Source organism: Bidens hawaiensis, unplaced genomic scaffold (assembly GCF_021521415.1).
Source record: "Bidens hawaiensis isolate Kalapana, Puna unplaced genomic scaffold, B.hawaiensis_p1.1 tig00003781_1, whole genome shotgun sequence".
Taxonomy (NCBI): Eukaryota; Viridiplantae; Streptophyta; class Magnoliopsida; order Asterales; family Asteraceae; genus Bidens; species Bidens hawaiensis.
In genome coordinates this window covers 1,572,683-1,592,821 of record NW_027491218.1, presented here as the reverse complement: position 1 = coordinate 1,592,821, position 20,139 = coordinate 1,572,683, and the positions used below count along the sequence as shown (strand labels likewise).

Here is a 20,139-nt window from a genome sequence, read left to right as displayed (position 1 = left end):
GATATGAAGAATAATCGATTTAGGGTTTATCCCGGCTTAAATATGAAAGAAAAACAAGAAAAAACGGATTTTCCATCAGACCAGGCCATAAGCTACGGTTTGGTCACCGTAGCTTACGGTGGGAAGATTTTTCCTTACTGTGACCATTATTACATTTTCATACTCATCTCGTCGAGAAACCCAAAATTCATATACTATGGGTGCTGTAACTCATTTTCTAGCTCCGGATATGTCCGTTTTACTTTAGATGCGCACAAATCACTTCTGAACCCCCTTGATTGCTTCCTTTTTTATCATAACTCAATTCATTGACATCCTAAGTGCTCCAAATTAGTTACTTAAGCTCCGAGAACCTGTAAACATAAAACCACTCAAAGTACTCGTGTTCGATAGATATAAACAACTACAACGTACGATATTAAACACTTCATGCACCTATCGTCGTCGTCGCCACCGCCCGCCACCCGCCAACCACCACCACCTCCCATCGCCATCGCCCGCCACCGCCCTCCACCACTGTCTTCCACCATCACTACCTACCACTGTCATCCACCACCACCGCCTGCCACTGTCAACATCCAGCGCTACCCACCATCGTCACTACCCGCCACCGCTAACCACCACCACCACGCCAATACCGTTTTTATTTTATTCATTCGTCTTTTCCTGTCTATCAAACAATGCAAAATAATTACTTATTTCATTCTCACATGGTAACCATAAATCTCAATGGAATGATAATAATCAATTTCATTACATTGTCAATTCAATTACCTATTCCCTCGTTCAATTTATCACCCCATACCAAGACCATATGGATGTCAAGGATGGTGTCGCTTCCTTGGTGCTTTCATATCTTAGAAAGATGCTTTAAACCATAACTTATGTTAAACCAGCATAATGATGCCAATCTTAAGTAAGAATCTTGATTTGAAATGAATCATGTTTCATCATATATTTTCTAAAAGAATTAGTATATAAATATAATCTATATTAACTTTCTCATAATTATAAAATGTATCATCAAATCCACTTTTTGACAATTTCGGTTATCATATTTACCAAAACATAGGGGAGAACAAAGGTGGGTCATGCATGAAGTTTTGGTTCATACATAGAATTAAGATTCATGTTTAAAGTCTCGGGTAGACTTTGGAACTATTTTAGGTAGTAAATAAATTTAAGTTGAATAAACAAACATAAGTATAAATATGTGAAGTGTATGATGTTGAAGTTGTAGATGGTAAGATTCGGGTAGATTTTGGGAAACCTTATTAAAACCCCTTTACGTCTCTACATCAATTACGCAACCCAATTTTTTTCATTTTATTGTAGGCCCCACACCACCTGAACAAAACCAATTCATATACTAGGTGTTCCACTATTCCTTACTTTTAAATATTTTCAATACTTCATATTTTTAGTTTGAACTTTGAACCATAACCGGTGGCAAATCTTGGGCTTAGTCACGGGGGGCTTAGTCACGGGTGATCGAAGTCACAAACGCAAAAATTTTCGGGTTGACGATTCGGTTCGTGTCGGTAATTTGATGCGGGTCGGGTCGGATCAAACATCTATATATCTAATTTTTCTTCATTTATTCATACAATTGTTCTTACAATAGAAAAAACAAAATTATTTTTTAACCAACAAAGACCTAAAAAATTCATGATAATGCGAGAGGAATGGTGAGTAGGGATTCGGTATTGATACCGGTACCGGTACCAAAATCGGTACAGATTTGGTACCGTCAGAAGTTTTGAGTTTTGGTACCGGTATATCTCAAATTTTATCTTCAATACCGGTATCGAACTGATATTTTGGTATCGGTACTGACACCAGTACGGTACCGATCTCATCCCTAAGGGTGAATACCTAGAAGAAGAATTGCAAAGACCTAAAATATTTATAAAAGCAAATCTTTTACTATTCGACTACTATTTTGTAACTTTTGTTTATAAATATTGCGAGGTTTTAGAAAAAAAACAAACGATGGGGTATTATATTTAAAAAAAATTAGTAATGGCCGGTAGCATTTTGGAAAAGTACATCGAGGGTGACCGCGCTTAATACCTATAAAAATTTTCGAGAAAAATCGCAAAATTTACCCTACTAACTGAGAAAAAGGCAGTGGCCGGGGCCACCCTCGGTCCCCACATAGCTTCACCCCTGAACACAACTTTACTCTTTTAAAAGTTTATAAATGTATTCTTTTGGAGAAGGCGACCAGCCAATAAGTCGTGTCACTAATCATTTTAAAATGGCAAAATTAAGTTGTTTAAAAATAATACTTTTAAGTATTTTTTGAATTGATTTCCGGGTTATTTAAATTTACAAATACTGATATACTTTATGAGAAAAGACAAAAAAAACCGAAGAACTACAAACATCTAATGAAGTAAAAGATTACAAGTGAAAAAACCATTAAACCACAACAAAGTACTTGAAAACAATAAATCATGAAGTGTTGAAGTTCAAAGAGTTGAAAGGTCTTTATGAAAAATAAAATAGGAAAAACAACTAACCAGTAACTTACCGATCAGTTATTTTACCCAGACTATTGTTCTATCATATCAGTCATTAACCTTTATCATCAACGAGGCTGAGGGGTGTGGGGCTTCAACGGGGGCGCTAGAGCCCCTCCGCTCGCGCCCCCAGGCGCTAGCACCACACCACCGGGGCGCGAGAGGGGCGCTATCGGGGCGCGAGCACGAAAAACAAAGCAGGCGCAAGCCTGTTAGCGGGTGAGGATGGGCGTAAAGAGACATGGGAAAGTGTGATCTAGCCGTTGGACATTTAAAATGAGCCGTTGGGATCTTATTTAATAAAAAAAAAAGTTTTTTCTTCCTATATATAACCCATTTCACATAAAACAATTACCACAACTTCAAAAAAAAAACCCAAAATCAACCCATCTTCCAGACTTTTTTTTTAAAAAATCCGAAAAAGGTTGATCGAAGAAGACCAAGCCGAAGAATAAGAATAATGTTTTTTTTAGTACTTTTATTTTTATTTTATTTTTAGATATTAATGTGTTTTTTCATTAATGTGTGTTTTTTTTTTAATAATTTATGAGTTTTTTTAATAATACGTTTTTTGAATATATTTATAAAAAAATAAAAAAAAAAAATCCGCTGGAGCCCCTGCTGGAGCCCCTCCACACCAGGGCCAGGGGCTCCAACGGGGGCTCCAACACCCCCCTTATCCAGTTTCTCTCTCTGCCACACGTCATAATATTATTGGCTGAAGCCCCCACTCGCGCCCCCATTAGAGCCCCCCACACCCCTCAGCCTAATAATCATCCGTTGTTCTTCATGCAACTGATTATGTTGCTTTCCCATACATTGAAAATATTATATGTCTGTTTCACAAAAACGTCACATATTTCTAGATTAGTTTTTTCGATGGACGAAGCATTACGCATCTATTTTATGATTGTCTTATGATTTAATGTAATTGTATTAGCAAGTGAAGGTGACAGATGGGTTTTATTATCTTAAATGTAAATTATTGTTTATGGTCTTTTATTAAGATGATGTTATTTTATTGTCTAAAATAAATAACTGATTTGTTCATTCTCTGAAATTAAGTGAAAGACATGTTGGAAATTTGAATTTGAAGAATGAAAGAAAGGGTTTAAGAATGTGATGCATGTGATAATTATTGTAGGGTTGTTGAACTGTCAAATGATTGATTTCAAAATTGTACGAGTTTTATGTGTTATTCACCATATTACTACATTTGTAAAGTTGTTAAGATTTTTTTTTTCTTGCAAGATCTTCCGTAGCGGAGGCTTTACGCCGGTGTTTTGGTGGATAATGCTGGGGGCACAACCCCCCCCCCCCCTTCCCCTTCCAACGTTTCGGGTTGATTTTTTGGGTCCGGCGTTTCACACATAACGCTAAAAAAATCAACATCTCTCTCCCAACGGTCATATGATCGTTTAAAAAAAAACTTATTTTCTATATATTAACTAAATTCATCCCCAATCAAATTACACCAAATTTATAAAACTTTCTTTCTACTCTATATTTTCTTCACACCAACTTCTCTAAAAATGGATTCTCTCCATTCTATATATAATCAGTTTTTCGGGCCCGACCGACAAGCCGAAGACAACGCGAAGGAAGAGGCGGTTACGAGTGCGATTGTGCTCACGACAACTTATATGAGTTTGTTAGCTCTCCTCCGCCCCTCTTTTCAAAAAGAACATATATCGAACGAGATCGTACCGAAGACAACAACCGGTTGATGGCGGATTACTTCGGCGACTCGCCGAGATACAAGAACCTGAAGACCTTTGGGCGTCGCTTTCGGATGTCTAAAAGTTTATTTATGTGCATCACCAATTATTTGGAGCGTGAGCTTGATTACTTTAAGCAAAAGTTGGACGACCGAGGGACACTAGGATTCACGGCTATTCAGAAGGTTACGTCAGCCGTACGCGTGCTCGCCTACGGAGACACGGCCGACATCAACGACGAGTATTTAAAGATGGCCGATAAAACAACTCGAGACACCTTGGAGTATTTTTGTTACGGTACGTTTCATTTTTTTTAAATAATTCTATCACTTGTTTACTTTAATCAATTATTTTATAAAAGTTATGTAAAATATAGGAATATTGAAACTATATGGATCACATTATCTAGGTTTACCCGGCGTGATAGGGAGTGTAGATTTCATGCATTGGGAATGAACTAATTGTCCAACTGCATGGCGATGTCAATACACACGAGGTGACTAAAAGGGACCAACGGTCAGCCTTCAAGTGATTGCTTCATATGACCTTTGGATTTGGTCGGCATTCTTTGGTGTTCCCGGTTCCAACAATGACATAACCGTCTTAGAACAGCCGCCTGTGATGGAGAGTTACATATCCGGGACCGTTTCCGTCACTTCGTTTTAGGCTAACGATAACTTCTACCATAATGGATACTATCTGAATGATGGAATATATCCAGAGTATGCGATAATCGTGAAAACATTTAATGACCCGTTGGATGAAAAAAGACAGCATTTTAAGGAAGTGCAAGAGTCTGCGAGAAAGGATATCGAGAGGTGTTTTGGTGTTCTTCAACAATGATGGCATTTTGTTAAAAATCCTTGTCGTCTATGGTCTTTAGAAAGAATGAAATGTGCTATGTATGCGTGTATCATAATGCATAACATGATCATCGAGGACGAGGGAAGAGCAATATGTCTAACTTTCATACCGGGCTCGGATCCACCACGGACTCCAGCAAGTATGGAGCAAAGACTCGAAAACTCGGATTCCGTGCGGTCAAGAGAGATACATAACACACTAAATGTGGATTTGGTCCAAATCTTTGGATGAATCGGCGTTTGCCTGGTAAAAACGAGAATCAAAACGATGGCAACAATGAAGACGACGACGACGAGTAGTTTTTTTTATTTTAATGTAATATTTATTTAATAAAATATTATTGTTATTTGATTGTTCTTAATAAAAAAATTTTAAAAAACAAAAGTGTAAAAGCCTTATGCGCCACGTGGCGCATAACGCCCAGATGTGAGGCTTTATGTAACAGCTCAGCTACCACCGCATCATAGTATTGTCCGCTTTGGCCGGGACGTACCACCATCGCCTCACGGATTTGCTTTTGGTTTCCCAGGTGGTCACTCATCCTCATACTTCTCCCACCTGAGCACGCTTAACTGTGGAGTTCTCCTCTCATCCACTACCATTAAGCGCCCAAAACGCGTTATGATGGGGAAGGTATCCACCTCTTTATAAAGAAGGCTTAGTTCTCCTTCCTAACCGATGTGGGATGTCACAATCCACCCACCTTAGGGTCCAGCGTCCTCGCTGGCACCACCGGTCCGGCCCTGGCTCTGATACCATTTGTAACAGCTCAGCTACCACCGCATCATAATATTGTCCGCTTTGGCCGGGACGTACCACCATCGCCTCACGGATTTGCTTTTGGTTGCCCAGGTGGTCACCCATCCTCATACTTCTCCCACCTGAGCACGCTTAACTGTGGAGTTCTCCTCTCATCCACTACCATTAAGCGCCCAAAATGCGTTATGATGTGGAAGGTATCCACCTCTTTGTAAAGAAGGCTTAGTTCTCCTTCCCAACCGATGTGGGATGTCACACTTTATGACTACACCCTGTTTTTTGTAAAAAATCATAACTCTGATTGGGCACCACGTGACGCGTAACACCCAGGGGTGAGGCTTTATGATTACACGTGGTCTAATAATTTTATGTGTTAATTTGTTCCACATTTCATCATTGTTATTTTTGTTGGTGACATGGAATGGATCACGAGAATACTACTAGAAAACCGAGTTTATACTAATGTCAAGATTATCGAATGGTCATTGATAGCGAGAACAGACAAATAAATTTTATAGATTTTCATCGGTGATTTGTTGCAAGACATTCAGAATTTTAAAAGTAAAAAAAAATCATGCTTGCCTTCGGGAATCCACAGTAACTCCCCCGTAGCTATACATGATGAATAACACAAAACTGACATATTGACGCTACAATTTCAAAGAGTAAATTAATAAGTAACAAGTACGTGAGTGAATGATAAACAAATTTGATTATTTTTCCACTTATATGTTAACTTTCGTAGAAAACAATAGATTGTATTATGCATGTAAATGAATCGAATGAACACGAACGATGACATACTCATGTTCATTCATTTAAGTTTACTCGAACTAAAGAATTAATCAAACAATATAAATGAACAGACGCAAATTGTGTGTGATTTAGGTTCTGTAATAAAAATTATGCCAATGTTTATTTGTTTTAAATGAAATCGATGGCCCAGAATCATTTTTTATATTTTTATATGATAAGAAGCCTTTGCATCTCTATTTTTTCATACACACACATATGCGCACACGGATAATAAAGGAAGTTCATACGATGTAACAGGGAACAAGACAGTTTGGTTGTTGATTGATTTATAATATTGTATATAAAGAGATAAAAAAGAACATTAGCCAATTAACTAAAAATCATGTTAAAACATAATTAATCTTAAGTTTTTATATAGCAATAGCATACACATATCAAAATTTTAAAGAAATACTCATTAATGTTGTGTAATTTCTCTCTTTTAAATTATATATAATGAGTAGTTGACATTTTGAAAATAATGGTGAATTGTGCTAGAAAGATTTAACTTTAAATATTTACCAGTGTTATACCGGCGCATTGCGCTGGGCAAACTTGAACGGTGGTAAAACTCAAGTGTTGTCAGTTTCGGGCGTTGAGTCGGTAAATATACGTGAATTCGGTCGATTTTGGTTACGTGCATTATGAGGGTAGCGTCGATCGGTAAAACTCGGGCTTTGCAATACCCGAGCGCTGTAGATCCTGGGCGTTGAGGCGGTGAGTCTAAACAAATTTGGTCGGTTTCCGTCATGTTCGCTACGTTGCCATAACTAAAACAAAAAAATAAAAAAAACTTTACACGACACACATGTCCCACCAAATTGAACTTAGTGAAAAAAGCTATTTAAACATAGAACAAAGAATAACTACCTTTTCTATTGCAAGAAGAGTCAAACCCGGATAGCAAACCACATTATATATAAGAACATTCCCACACAACCAACGGGTCAAAAGTCAAGTTGTTTTCTAAGTGAACTATCTAATATAGTAATATACCAAACCAAAGTTCATAAAAATAACAACTTTGTGGCACCAACATCCTCTTTTATACTATACTATGTAACAACCCATCACGTTGCGGTGGTGCAATGACGCGAATTCGGTTTGTGTTGGTTAAGTTCGTAACAGTAACAATAATACACCCAAAAAAGTAAACACACAGAATAATATTGACAGTTGCATAACTTATGGTAAAACTCGCAAAATGCGGCTGCAAGTTGACAAAAATTTAAGCTCTATCGAGTTACGACACCTATTAAAAAAAACATAAATCCGCAGCATTTCGGCGCCGTGACACGAATTTAGTTGGTATTTGTTAAGTACGTTACAATATCAAGACTAAATAAAAATTAAGTTTCTAAACGCCCAAAATTAAGAGTATACAGACACATATAACTTATAATCAAAGTGACACGAATTTGGTTGCCATCGATTAGGTTCGTGTCGATATATGCATTATGCACAAAAATAACTAATAGACGCTCAAAATAGTATTGAAACTTGTATAACATTCGATACAAAAAACAACATATTTGAAATGACATTTATTCGGTCGATAATACACGGACATTGTAGTGGCGAGTCGAACCCAAAATTCGGGTCGTATAGGCTACATTTGTACTGTACCAAAACTAAACCGAAAAACTAATTTCGTCAAGTTAACAGATTTAGAAAGCACGGGCGTTGCGACGACGAATTGGCATGAATTCTTTCGATATTAGTTAGGTTCGTTACAGATATGGAACTAAACCTAAAAATAATTATCATATTTTAAACAAACAAAAAAACAACTTTTATACATAAATAGATAATCAAACAACACATAAAAACATAAAAAAAAAAACTTGTAATCAAGGGACTTGATTAAGAGAAAGAAGCATTAATATAACAATTAAACAACACTTAGACGATAATACACAATCAAACAACACATTGAAAGAATAACTAAAAAAAACTTGTATGTAACAGCCCAGCTACCACCGCATCATAATATTGTCCGCTTTGGCCGGGACGTACCACCATCGCCTCACGGATTTGCTTTTGGTTGCCCAGGTGGTCACCCATCCTCATACTTCTCCCACCTGAGCACGCTTAACTGTGGAGTTCTCCTCTCATCCACTACCATTAAGCGCCCAAAATGGGTTATGATGGGGAAGGTATCCACCTCTTTATAAAGAAGGCTTAGTTCTCCTTCCCAACCGATGTGGGATGTCACAATCCACCCCCCTTAGGGTCCAGCGTCCTCGCTGGCACCACCGGTCCGGCCCTGGCTCTGATACCATTTGTAACAACCCAGCTACCACCGCATCATAATATTGTCCGCTTTGGCCGGGACGTACCACCATCGCCTCGCGGATTTGCTTTTGGTTGCCCAGGTGGTCACCCATCCTCATACTTCTCCCACCTGAGCACGCTTAACTGTGGAGTTCTCCTCTCATCCACTACCATTAAACGCCCAAAACGCGTTATGATGGGGAAGGTATCCACCTCTTTATAAAGAAGGCTTAGTTCTCCTTCCCAACCGATGTGGGATGTCACATTGTAGCCAAGGGACTCGATTAAGTGGAAAAAAAGAAAGAAAAAAAACATTAATATGACAATAAAAGAATACTTGAAAGATAAGTCTGTAAAGTGAAAAAAAAAAATTGGAAGTTCATGCAACCAAGGGGAGTCGAACTCCATACCAAGCAATATAAGAGTAGCTAGCAAAGGTAGAACAAAGGATCAAGCAAAAGCACTAACTTGGTTTATTCACTAAAAGTAATTCTATAAATTATCAAACTCTTGTTTCCTAAAAAGTAAACAACTCAATTGCGGCACCGACATTTGGATATTAATATAGTATATAATATCATCTATTTTTTAAAGTTGTAATTTAAAATCTAATTCTGAAATTTCTTTTTATAATTTTCAAACCATATATACCTCTACTTGTTCTGATAAAAGAAAATAACTAGGGACACATGTTAATTGGAGATTTATAATTAGCCTAAATTTCCCGTTTAAACTATTTTTCTATTTAATGAAAACACATGTATTTCAGGGTAATTAAAACATATCAATCGATCTTTTAATCAAATAACTATTTACCTAAATTATAAGATTAAAACTATGCATGTATTTTATGTCAATATAATAGGAATATATATATATATAGGGATGGGATCCAGAGAGAACTAGTAAAGAATTATTTTTAACTATTTTAAAAAAAAAAATTTGTAATTTTTTTCCTTTCCTCATTCTAATAAGATGATATCGATACTAAAAAAAACAACTTGTCGGTGTAGTGCATATGTTCACTAATGCCTATTGCATATATACAATAGTGTTTTATTGCATATAATTAAACACAATTGCATTATACAATACACACTATTAAATATATGCAAATACAACACTAATAATTGTATGCAATACAACACTAATACTTGTATGCAATACACACTATATCGCATATATAATACAACACTAATGCACATATGCATTATATCGATTTTTTTTTATTTTTATATATAATATAACACTATTGCATATATACAATACAAACAATTGCATATATGCTATTCAACACTATTATATATGCATTACAAAGAGTCGACGTATTGCACATATGCGAAAAATACACACTAGTGCACATATGCATTAAGAAAAAGTCGATGTATTGCATATATACATTACAACGAGTTTTTTTTTAATTTTTTTGTGGTGAATAATAACAACATATAAGAAGGATGAAAGAAAAAAAAATTAAAAATATTTTTTTAATTAAATTAAAAATACTTTATTATTAGTTCACTAGTTCTCTCTTGATTATTTCCCTATATATATATATATGATGAGTATCATTACATAACTGTTCAATTTTAAGAACTTGAAGGAACCATTAAAAACTAACATTTTTTATAAATTTTTTTGTATGTTAATGTTCTTTGAGAGTAGTTTTATCATTATCTATACTATATATAATACATCAAACAAGGGTAAATTAAGATACTCATTTTTAAGTAATTTACAACAATTAAAGCATGAGGTATATGTGTTAGTAAGGGTAAACTTGTCTTTTAAACACAATCCATTCAACTTACAAATTTGGTTCCTCATCTTTAACCATATTATTTTTTTAATTTAAGTTGTAAACTAACTTCCTACCCATGATTTTTAAACGACTATAGCCTTTTCAAACGTTAATATTTTTATAAAAAAATTACACCATTAAAACGAACATTTTATTCTATTTAATTTGGATATGATATTGTTATAATTTTTTTCATTTTAAATAAATTAATATGTTACGTAGGGGGTGTTCAGTGTCGGTTTTGATGGTTATTAAGTTAAACTTGTGAGTCCAACCGTTAATACTTATTTTTTTGTCGTCCAAAACCAAACTCAACCATTGAAAGTTGAAACCGAATCGTTACTAACGGCCTGGTTCCAGTTTGGTTTCATAGTTTAAACTTTAATAATAAATTTAGTTTAAAATAATTATTAATTTAAATGCACCATCAATTTTAACTAAACACCAACATAATATAATACTTGAGAGGATCATAAATAAAAAATGATAAATGGTAAATATTAATAGAAGATCTAGGACGTGATATAATAACAACAAAGATTACAAAATGAATCATGTTGCAATTAGATTAATTTGAAGTTGTATAGCCAAGTATTTGTAATAAAAAGATTATGTTCAATTAAATTTTAACTATATATAATATATATTACAAAACATATCTAATAATTAATAATAAAAAACATTAAAATGCATTCAACATTTACAGTCTGGTTTCATATGGCCGGTTGCCAGTATAAACCGCGAACCAATCATTCACTACGTTTTGAAAATTTTGAAATTGACCAACAAACCGAAAGTAAAAAAAGAAAAGGAAAAAAGAAGTCAAACCAATGACCGGTTTAAACGATTTCAAGGTTTAACCGAACCATAAACACTTATATTTGTTACGTGATTAACAAGTTCAAACACCCGCTGCATCGCGCGGGCACTCGTCTAGTGTATATCTAGGATTACACTTTTGAAAACTAGTTTTTATACATATCTATGTTTTGTTTTACATCTATGTAAATTTGTTAGTACATAATTTTACATATATGTAAACTTGTGATTCATATATGTAATCAAATTTTTTTTATATAAAATATGATAAAACTACTCTTAAATAATGTTAATATATAAAAAAAATTAAAAAATTGTTTGGTTGTTAAAGGTTCCTAAGAGTTCTTAATCTTTTTAGAGTTCTTAAATGATACCAACCCTAAATATATATATATATATATATATATATATATATATATATATATATATATATATATATGCTATTTAATAAATAAAGCTTTCAAAATGCTACATGTCATCACTATGTTGATCCTTACAAAATTTTCCCTCCCCTCTCTCATATTAATTAAATTTCTCTTTTTAATATTTCATTTTCAATTTTTAATAATTCCATCTTAATTTAAAAGAATTAATACAATCATAAATATGTTAATTTGTTTAATATAAAATATATTGTATTAGTTATTAATATTAGATTTTTATAAGTAACCAATACAAAACGAGTGGGTTTCTTTAACCGGTTAAAATATCAAACATTGTTCATGTCAAAACAGTTTAATATTAGAATGAATTTTGATCCACGAGTTGGTTTAAAAAAGTAGCCATTTACAACTAAGTTTTGATATAGAAAAAAAGAAATAATTTATGATTTATGAATTTTCTAACAACTTTTTATTTTCAAATTGCGTAATATGTAATATTTATACCGTATAATATATCTTTATATATGTGATACATTTTTTTCGAATTTCACATTATGTTATTATTTAAAAAAAATTACTTATTCTAACCCGTGTAGCACACGGGTAACTAACCTAGTACTATATAATAAATAAAACTTACTATGTGACACATGTCATCACCAAATTAAACCTTACAAAAATTTTCCCTCCTGTCTCTCATATTAAATATCTTTGACAATTCTTTTTCTTATTAATAAGTTTGTATTTCATTTTTAACTTTTTAATCTTTCATTTTTCTAGTAATATATTTTTTCCTAATTTAAACAATTTAATACCAACATAAATATGTTATTTTGTTTTATATAAATATATTAGTTATTAACATTAAGTTTTTTTATAAATAACCAATTTTCACATTGATATTGAATAATGATTCCAAATATGAAGGTTTTAAATATATTATATTAATTAAGGTTTTATAAAAATGATATTATTGGATGAAGAGGCAAGATTAAATTTAAAATCAAATGTCAATAAACTTTAACTTATTAAATATATGTGATTATTTACTAAATTACAAGACTTTTTTTCTTTCAAACCCTGAAAAGACAAATTCACTTTTGATATATTCTTAGTGTTTATGTTAACTTAAACAAGCAGGTTTCTTTAACCAGTTAAAATATCAAACATTGTTCAAGTCAAAATAATTTTACGATTAAAATGAGTTCGGTCCACGGGTTGGTTTAAAAAATGAGTCATTTACAACTTCTTTTTTAATTAACTATTTCATTAACCCATTATTTATGTTAAGTTAATCATCTTAAAAAACCACAAAAATATGAACACTAGACTATATGTTTTGGTTTTTTAGGTGGATAAAACAACTTATCTTTGGAATACACATGTTAGACATTAGCAAAATATTAATCATATGATAAATTGACTTTGTGTATTCTTCTATTATTGAGGATTATAAAAATACAGATTTCTTTAGTGAGCGAGTTATACTTGCACCGGAAAATAAGGTCGTTCAAGAAATTAGTAAGCGTTCGCTATCCATGTTCTATCAGTCATAAAATGATACGTTACAAGAAAGTATTAATTTCCTGATGTTTTAAATGACCTCAAAATCGTTGTCAAGTTATAGATTAGTCATGAAAGTCGACGTTGAAGTAATGTTGCTTATAATATTAATTAGAAAATTGGTCTATGTAATGAAACTAAACTATATGTCTAAATACAATATGATAACCGTGTTATAAAAGCCGAAATCATATCCAAAAGTAATATTGGAACTCACACTTTTATTCTTAAAAAAATCATATACCTTTAGATAAAATGATTAATTTCAAAGTATGAAATTTTCACTTTATTTTTATTTTGCATTGAAGATTAATAAAAGCTAATGTTAATCATTATAGAAGGTTAGTTTGTTTTTGAGACAATTTATTTTAACTCATGGCAGTTATGTGCTGCATTATCTAGAGTTATAAACAGAAACGATGTGAAACTACTAAGTTTGATATAAAAAGTAAAGTTACATATAAAACTACAAATATTGTGTACAAAGATATAATTAGAGATTTATCATTTTTCTAACAACTTTTATTTTCATATTGTGTAATTTATAATTTATTCTTCAATATAATATATCTTTATATCTTTTGAACATATTTTTCGTATTTAAATTGTGTTATTATTTAAATAATTTTATTTATTATAGCACACGGGTAGCTAACCTAGTATATATATATAATAAAATCATATCTACCTTTTTTATTAAATCAATTTATATATGTTTTTGAGTGTAGGAGATGAATGTGGTAGAATTCAATAAACAATATTTGTAGGTCTAAGATGATAAAGACAAGAAAAAATTATGAATTAGTATTAATTTTATTCTTACATATTCATTCAACCCCCATTGCTTTTATGGAGTTTTCATCTATTTCTTTAGAAACTGTAATACAAAAACGTGTTTACTCATGCTAATTTTATATATAATATTCTTGATTTTTTTTATGTTATTCACAATAAAACATCTTGTCATCTTTTAGCGGTGAAGAACAAATAGAATTTGCTACCAAAGCCGGCTAATGGGGGTATTTCTGCGTAGGAGAACATAGTAATGGAGAAGGTAGCAGCTGAAATTGGATTCGTTTTGGCTAGAGCGCCCAAATCCGCTATATATTTGACACAACTTTGCCGTAATGCTGAAATTATGGCGAACACATCTATCGTCATTGATGCATAAATAAATATACAAATTAATAGTGATTGAATTCCTTCTATGGTTCCACACGAGAAACCAATACGAATATAATCTACATCTCCAATTAAACTATGAGCTAGAAATCTTTTGACTTTCGTATGGGCCATGACGGCCAGCGCTTCTAAGATCATAGAAGCAATGTTGCAGAAAAAGAAGTTTTATTGCAATGTAGCTCTATAAGAACCATAAATAGAAAGAAGTGAAATATTAGCAAAAATAGAGATTTAGACGCAATAGAAAGGAATGTTGTAACTGGGGTGGGTGAACCCTCATAGATATCAGGTAAAATTTGCTATTTTATTAAAAAAACATATATAATTACAACTTATAAAAACAATAGGTGCATCTTGTTTATGATTATGAAAAAATTGTATGGAAATACACCACATGTTCATATAAATATTCCATTTAGAAATATAATTTGAACTTATAAAATCATTTTATTTAATAAAATATAGTCTTTTTTTTAAATTTAATTATTTAACTTATATTTCTTTTGTTCTAAAACTAGTTATTATTATAATATAGTAAAAAAGATAAACAAGTGAATTCGGGAGAGACAAGTGCATCTAACGTGGGACCAACTTTTGTTTTTTGTTCCTTTTCATAAATTTGCACAATATTTTTTTTCTGTTCTTGGTATGTCCGCAACCATCACAAAAAAAAAAACCTTATAAATACCACCTTCCATGCAACACCTCTCCTAGTACACACACATCTCATGTTCTTTCTCTCCTTAAAACATCAAACCCTTTTCTAATCTATATCTTTGTCTTCAAGTGTTTATATATTTATATTATTATATATAAATGTTTAACATGGCAGATATTGATCACTATCAATCCAAAACCACAAACAACACAACTAATTTAAAGATCTTTGGCTTCAATGTATGTGAAGATCATGAAGAAGTTGTTGATTCCACCAAAACACCCTCGGGATCACCAGACTCCGAGGGTAGAAAATACGAGTGCCAATACTGTTGCAGGGAGTTTGCTAACTCACAAGCGTTAGGTGGTCATCAAAACGCCCATAAAAAGGAACGTCAACATTTAAAGCGTGCTCAGATGCAAGCAACTAGAAACGCTGCCGTTTCGTATAGTAGAAACCCTATTATCTCCGCTTTTGCTCCACCGCCGCATCTCCTTACACAAACCGGTCCTATAGTTGTACCGTCTTCGGCTGTGGCGTCCCCGACGTGGGTCTACGTCCCACACGCCACGCCGGGGTTCCACGTGTCACATGGAGGGAGAGGACCAGGGGCGTTATCCTACACCAGCAGTGTAGGAGAACCATCATTGAATAATATTGGGCCTCAGCCCAATAACCGATTGCATCATGAAGATGGGCCTTTGTTGAGTAGGTTTTCAAGAGGGGATGGTGGGCCTAGCTTTGATGATACATTTGGGCTTGATTTGCATCTGAGTCTATAGCGGATTATATGCAACTATGCAAGGATGCAACATCCTTGGGCCGTTTTAGTTGAATCGGGTCAGGTCGGGTCATGATTTTAGGTTAGCATGTGAAAGATCATAGCTATTAGGCTTCACTGTAAACTCGGCTGAGAGAAGCCGTGTCGAATTTTCATCCTCTCGGATCTTGTAAATTCTGATTAATTTTTTTTATTTTGTTGAAATGATCTATTTAAGGCTAATACTAAATTCAAAGCTCATGGGTCAAAAATGGTAACAATACAAAGGAAGACTAACAAACAAAAATGTCTTTTTGTCTAAATCTACTTCGTAATGTTTTTTTGTTCTTCTTGAATTAGTAACTTTGATATTTTTTTTTAAATTAACACACTCTAAAAATCAACTCTTAAATTACACGAGAATCACATGACTTGAACTCACAACCTTTATAAGGGAAAATCTTTTATCCGAGTCGTTGAAACCACTAGGTCAAAGGCCCTTGGAGGTAACTTTATGTATACATCGGGTTGTTACGCTATCGTAACTCCTGTTATTTGATAAACAAATTAAAAAAATTTATATGTATTGTACATTTGAGTCTATGTGAGGTTTTGACGTCATTCAACACATCATGATTACCGACACTGTATACATTATTACTGTCTACATTTTCCATTTGATTCTGTGTGAAATTTGTTAGATATTTTAGTGTAATCGGGATTGATTTGGTGACCAAATGGATTTATAATACACATCAAACAAGTTAGGAGGTGCGGGCGGCACACTTGTTTGAGTTATTATAATTCCGAGTGTTCGGTTGGAATCCCGAACAGGGGATCCAAGGGGGCAGCGCCCCATTGGCGGGGGTCCGGGGGCAGCGTCCCCGGTAGCAGGGTCCAAGGGGCGGCAGCCCCTGGCAGGGTCCAAGGGGCAGCGCCCCTGGCTGGGGTCGAGCTGCCAGGTCAGCTTGGAAAAAAATTATTTTCGTTAATATTGTTATGTTAAAAATTCATTAGATTTTGAATTTTTAAATAATTAACGTTTACTTTCGAAATTATTTTTCCCTCACAAAAACGGTTGGGAAACCGTTTTCAACTGCCATTGGCAGTTTTTCCCCATATGAGATTCGTTCATGTTTTTGGTCATATTTATTATTAATATAAGAATTTTTTTTTCTGGTTCAATCAATCCACTCAAAATTATACTAGTTGTTCAAAATTCTCTGAGTTGTATCCGATTAAATTATTCGGGTGAACCACCGAAATAATTTGATCTGAAAGTGCTATCACGCCTCTCAGGTTTCCGGGTTTTATACGAAATTTCCCCAATAAAATTTCAACGTCATTCAACACATCATGAATACCGACACCGCATACATTATTACTTGTTACATCAAATGGTAACATATTGTCAATTGATTACATAAATAATAAGGGTTTGAAATTTTGTTACATACAATTAAGCTTGTATGAACTCAATTACCATTTTTAAGAAGACTTCTCTTCTTCTCAAATGATCATTTTGGATACCCATATCCAAAATATCAACAATACTTTGTATCTTTCACATCACCTTTTAAGCTCATATTAATATATAAATACTTTGTTTGCCTTTCGGTAACAAAATAAGGATAAACAATAAAAGTACATACACAATATAATTAAGGTTGTTTAAAAATTGCTAAAACTGTATGTTTTTTTAAACTATTTTAGTATTTAAACAGTGAGAACCCATTGCTGGAAAAATCATACGCCCGAACAATCCCATTCTCGCAAACAAGTGGTCTTCAATAGGTTAAAGAGACGGACCAAATGGATGTTGGTGTTGTGTGCCACGATCTAATTTGTTTCATTTACTTTTGCTTAATAATATTATTAGTAGGTAGTTTTCTTTTAAGTAGTGGGTAGTTATTTACATGTTTAGTTATTTTCTTGAAGGCTCTATATAAAGCCTAGTTTGTACCGTAACATGGATTATGAATGAAATTATGAAATATTAGTCTAAGTATATATCTATTTTCTAATCTAGATTCCCGTCTTCTTTCTTTGGCCAACGATTAATTGTTGGAGCCACATCAGATGTTACGAGCCAAACAGAAGAACTCAACCCAAAAGACTAGTCTGATAGGTGAGGGAACCCATTTGGCTTATAAACCCCACATCAATTGCCCATACAACCGATGTGGGACAAGTCTCATACCTTGCATTGGTTTCAGTCCGTAACAATGCACCCTCCTTAAGGGCCAACGTCCTCGTTGGTCACGGCTGGCTCACTCCAGGCCACCACTCCGTGGGCCACCACTCCGAATCCTCGTTGGTCACGGCTGGCTCACTCTAGGCCACCACTCCGCGGGCCACCACTCCGAGGTTGGCTCTGATACCAATGTTACAAGCCAAACAGAAGAACTCAACCCAAAAGACTAATCTGATAGGTGAGGGAACTCATTTGGTTTATAAACCCCACATCAATTGCCCATACAACCGATGTGGGACAAGTCTCATACCTTGCATTGGTTTCAGTCCGTAACTGGATTGTTATGTGCCTTAGTGGAAGATGAACATGGGAATCGAATTCACTTTGGTTTCTTTAATTAGTTACTTGTTGGTTTTGCATTTACATGTAGTTAGGTCGTGGGTTAGTGTTTTAGTGCATGGGTAGTTTATTTCCAATTGTAAGGCTATAAAAAGCTAAACATATTTGTTTCTAAGGTATGAATGAAAATATTATGGTTTGATTAACCAAAGTCTCTTCCAAAAATCTATGAATTCTATTCTGGTTTCCGTCTATTTTCTTTGGACCATTTGATTAACGAACACGGTTCGTAACAGTTGGATACAAACTAAAAATCTCTACCATAGGGATTGAAACACTTATAATTGTGTCATCCCCCTAAAGGTTTGTATACTTAAACCTTTTTAGTGGACTGGGGTGGTCTGGTATGAGACGTTATGGGAAAGAATGGGAAATAGTATATTATAGCATCTCTAATTCGTGAATTCTAATGATCGCCGTGATTTGAACCTGATGTTTGGTACCAAGAAATATGTATTAGGACGAAACAAAGCAATATGTATTAGGACGTAACGAGTTCTATGTATAGAAAGTGAATGAACGATCTCATTATTTCAATGCTCAAGTTTGTTACGGTAACAAAATCGTAAATAATAAAAGTTACACATGTTTAAAGGGGTTAACAAGAAACCAACTTCGACTTAATGGCATCTTTGTTTAAATGTAATTTTATACATATTTATCCATGGGCAAGGTGCCAAGGTCCGCTCTCACAATCCAACTCGTTTACGTTTAGGAATTTACTGTGCACAAAAGCATTATTTCTCATGGTTTAATTGCCGGAAAAATATCCAAATTGGAGTAGGCCGGGTGAAAGTAGTGTGGTGGTGATGAGCAATTGAAAAACAAGGTCGAAGGTAGTGATGACGTTACCCTTCAGGCAAGCCTTGAGTCGTTCAGGTATTGAAACAAACAATATTGAAAGTGGTAACATCGTCAACACAAGTTAAAAATAAAATGGCGTGCAACCGCCTAATGCATTACAATCAAAGCAATGCATTATGCGGTTCTCTACTTATAAAGTGCTTTTGTGTTATGCATTTTAGACTCGTTATTATTTATGTATAAATATACAATCAAGACAAAAAGGATTTTAATCAAATAAATGTCTCAAAACTCTCGATTACATGAAAGGTATATGATAAAGTCCACCACTTGTGTATGTATATTAAACACAACAAAAGTATCACATGGTTCTCTACTTAACAGTCAACATAAGTTAGAATTCTCAAAAAGACAAAATAACTAAGGTGCTGTTTGTTTTTCAGAGGTAAAATGTCAGAAGACTGCGAAACCACATCTGCCAACATCTGTAGCAGAAGAGGTGGACCAAAACTCTGCAGTCTGCAACAAGAAGACTGTTTGTTTTTTAACATCTGCAGACTGCAAATTTAACAAACATCATAAGTGTCCCAAACCCTAGCCTTCTGTAATTAGTTCTTATGAGTAACAAACTCTAAGCAAGA

The 20,139-nt window shown here is 33.9% G+C and overlaps 1 pseudogene; it reads left to right on the top strand.

Moving 5' to 3' along the window:
* The first annotated feature begins 15,444 nt into the window (after positions 1 to 15,444).
* LOC143624413 (zinc finger protein GIS3 pseudogene) lies at positions 15,445 to 16,125 on the top strand (annotated as a pseudogene).
* Positions 16,126 to 20,139: the final 4,014 nt, after the last annotated feature.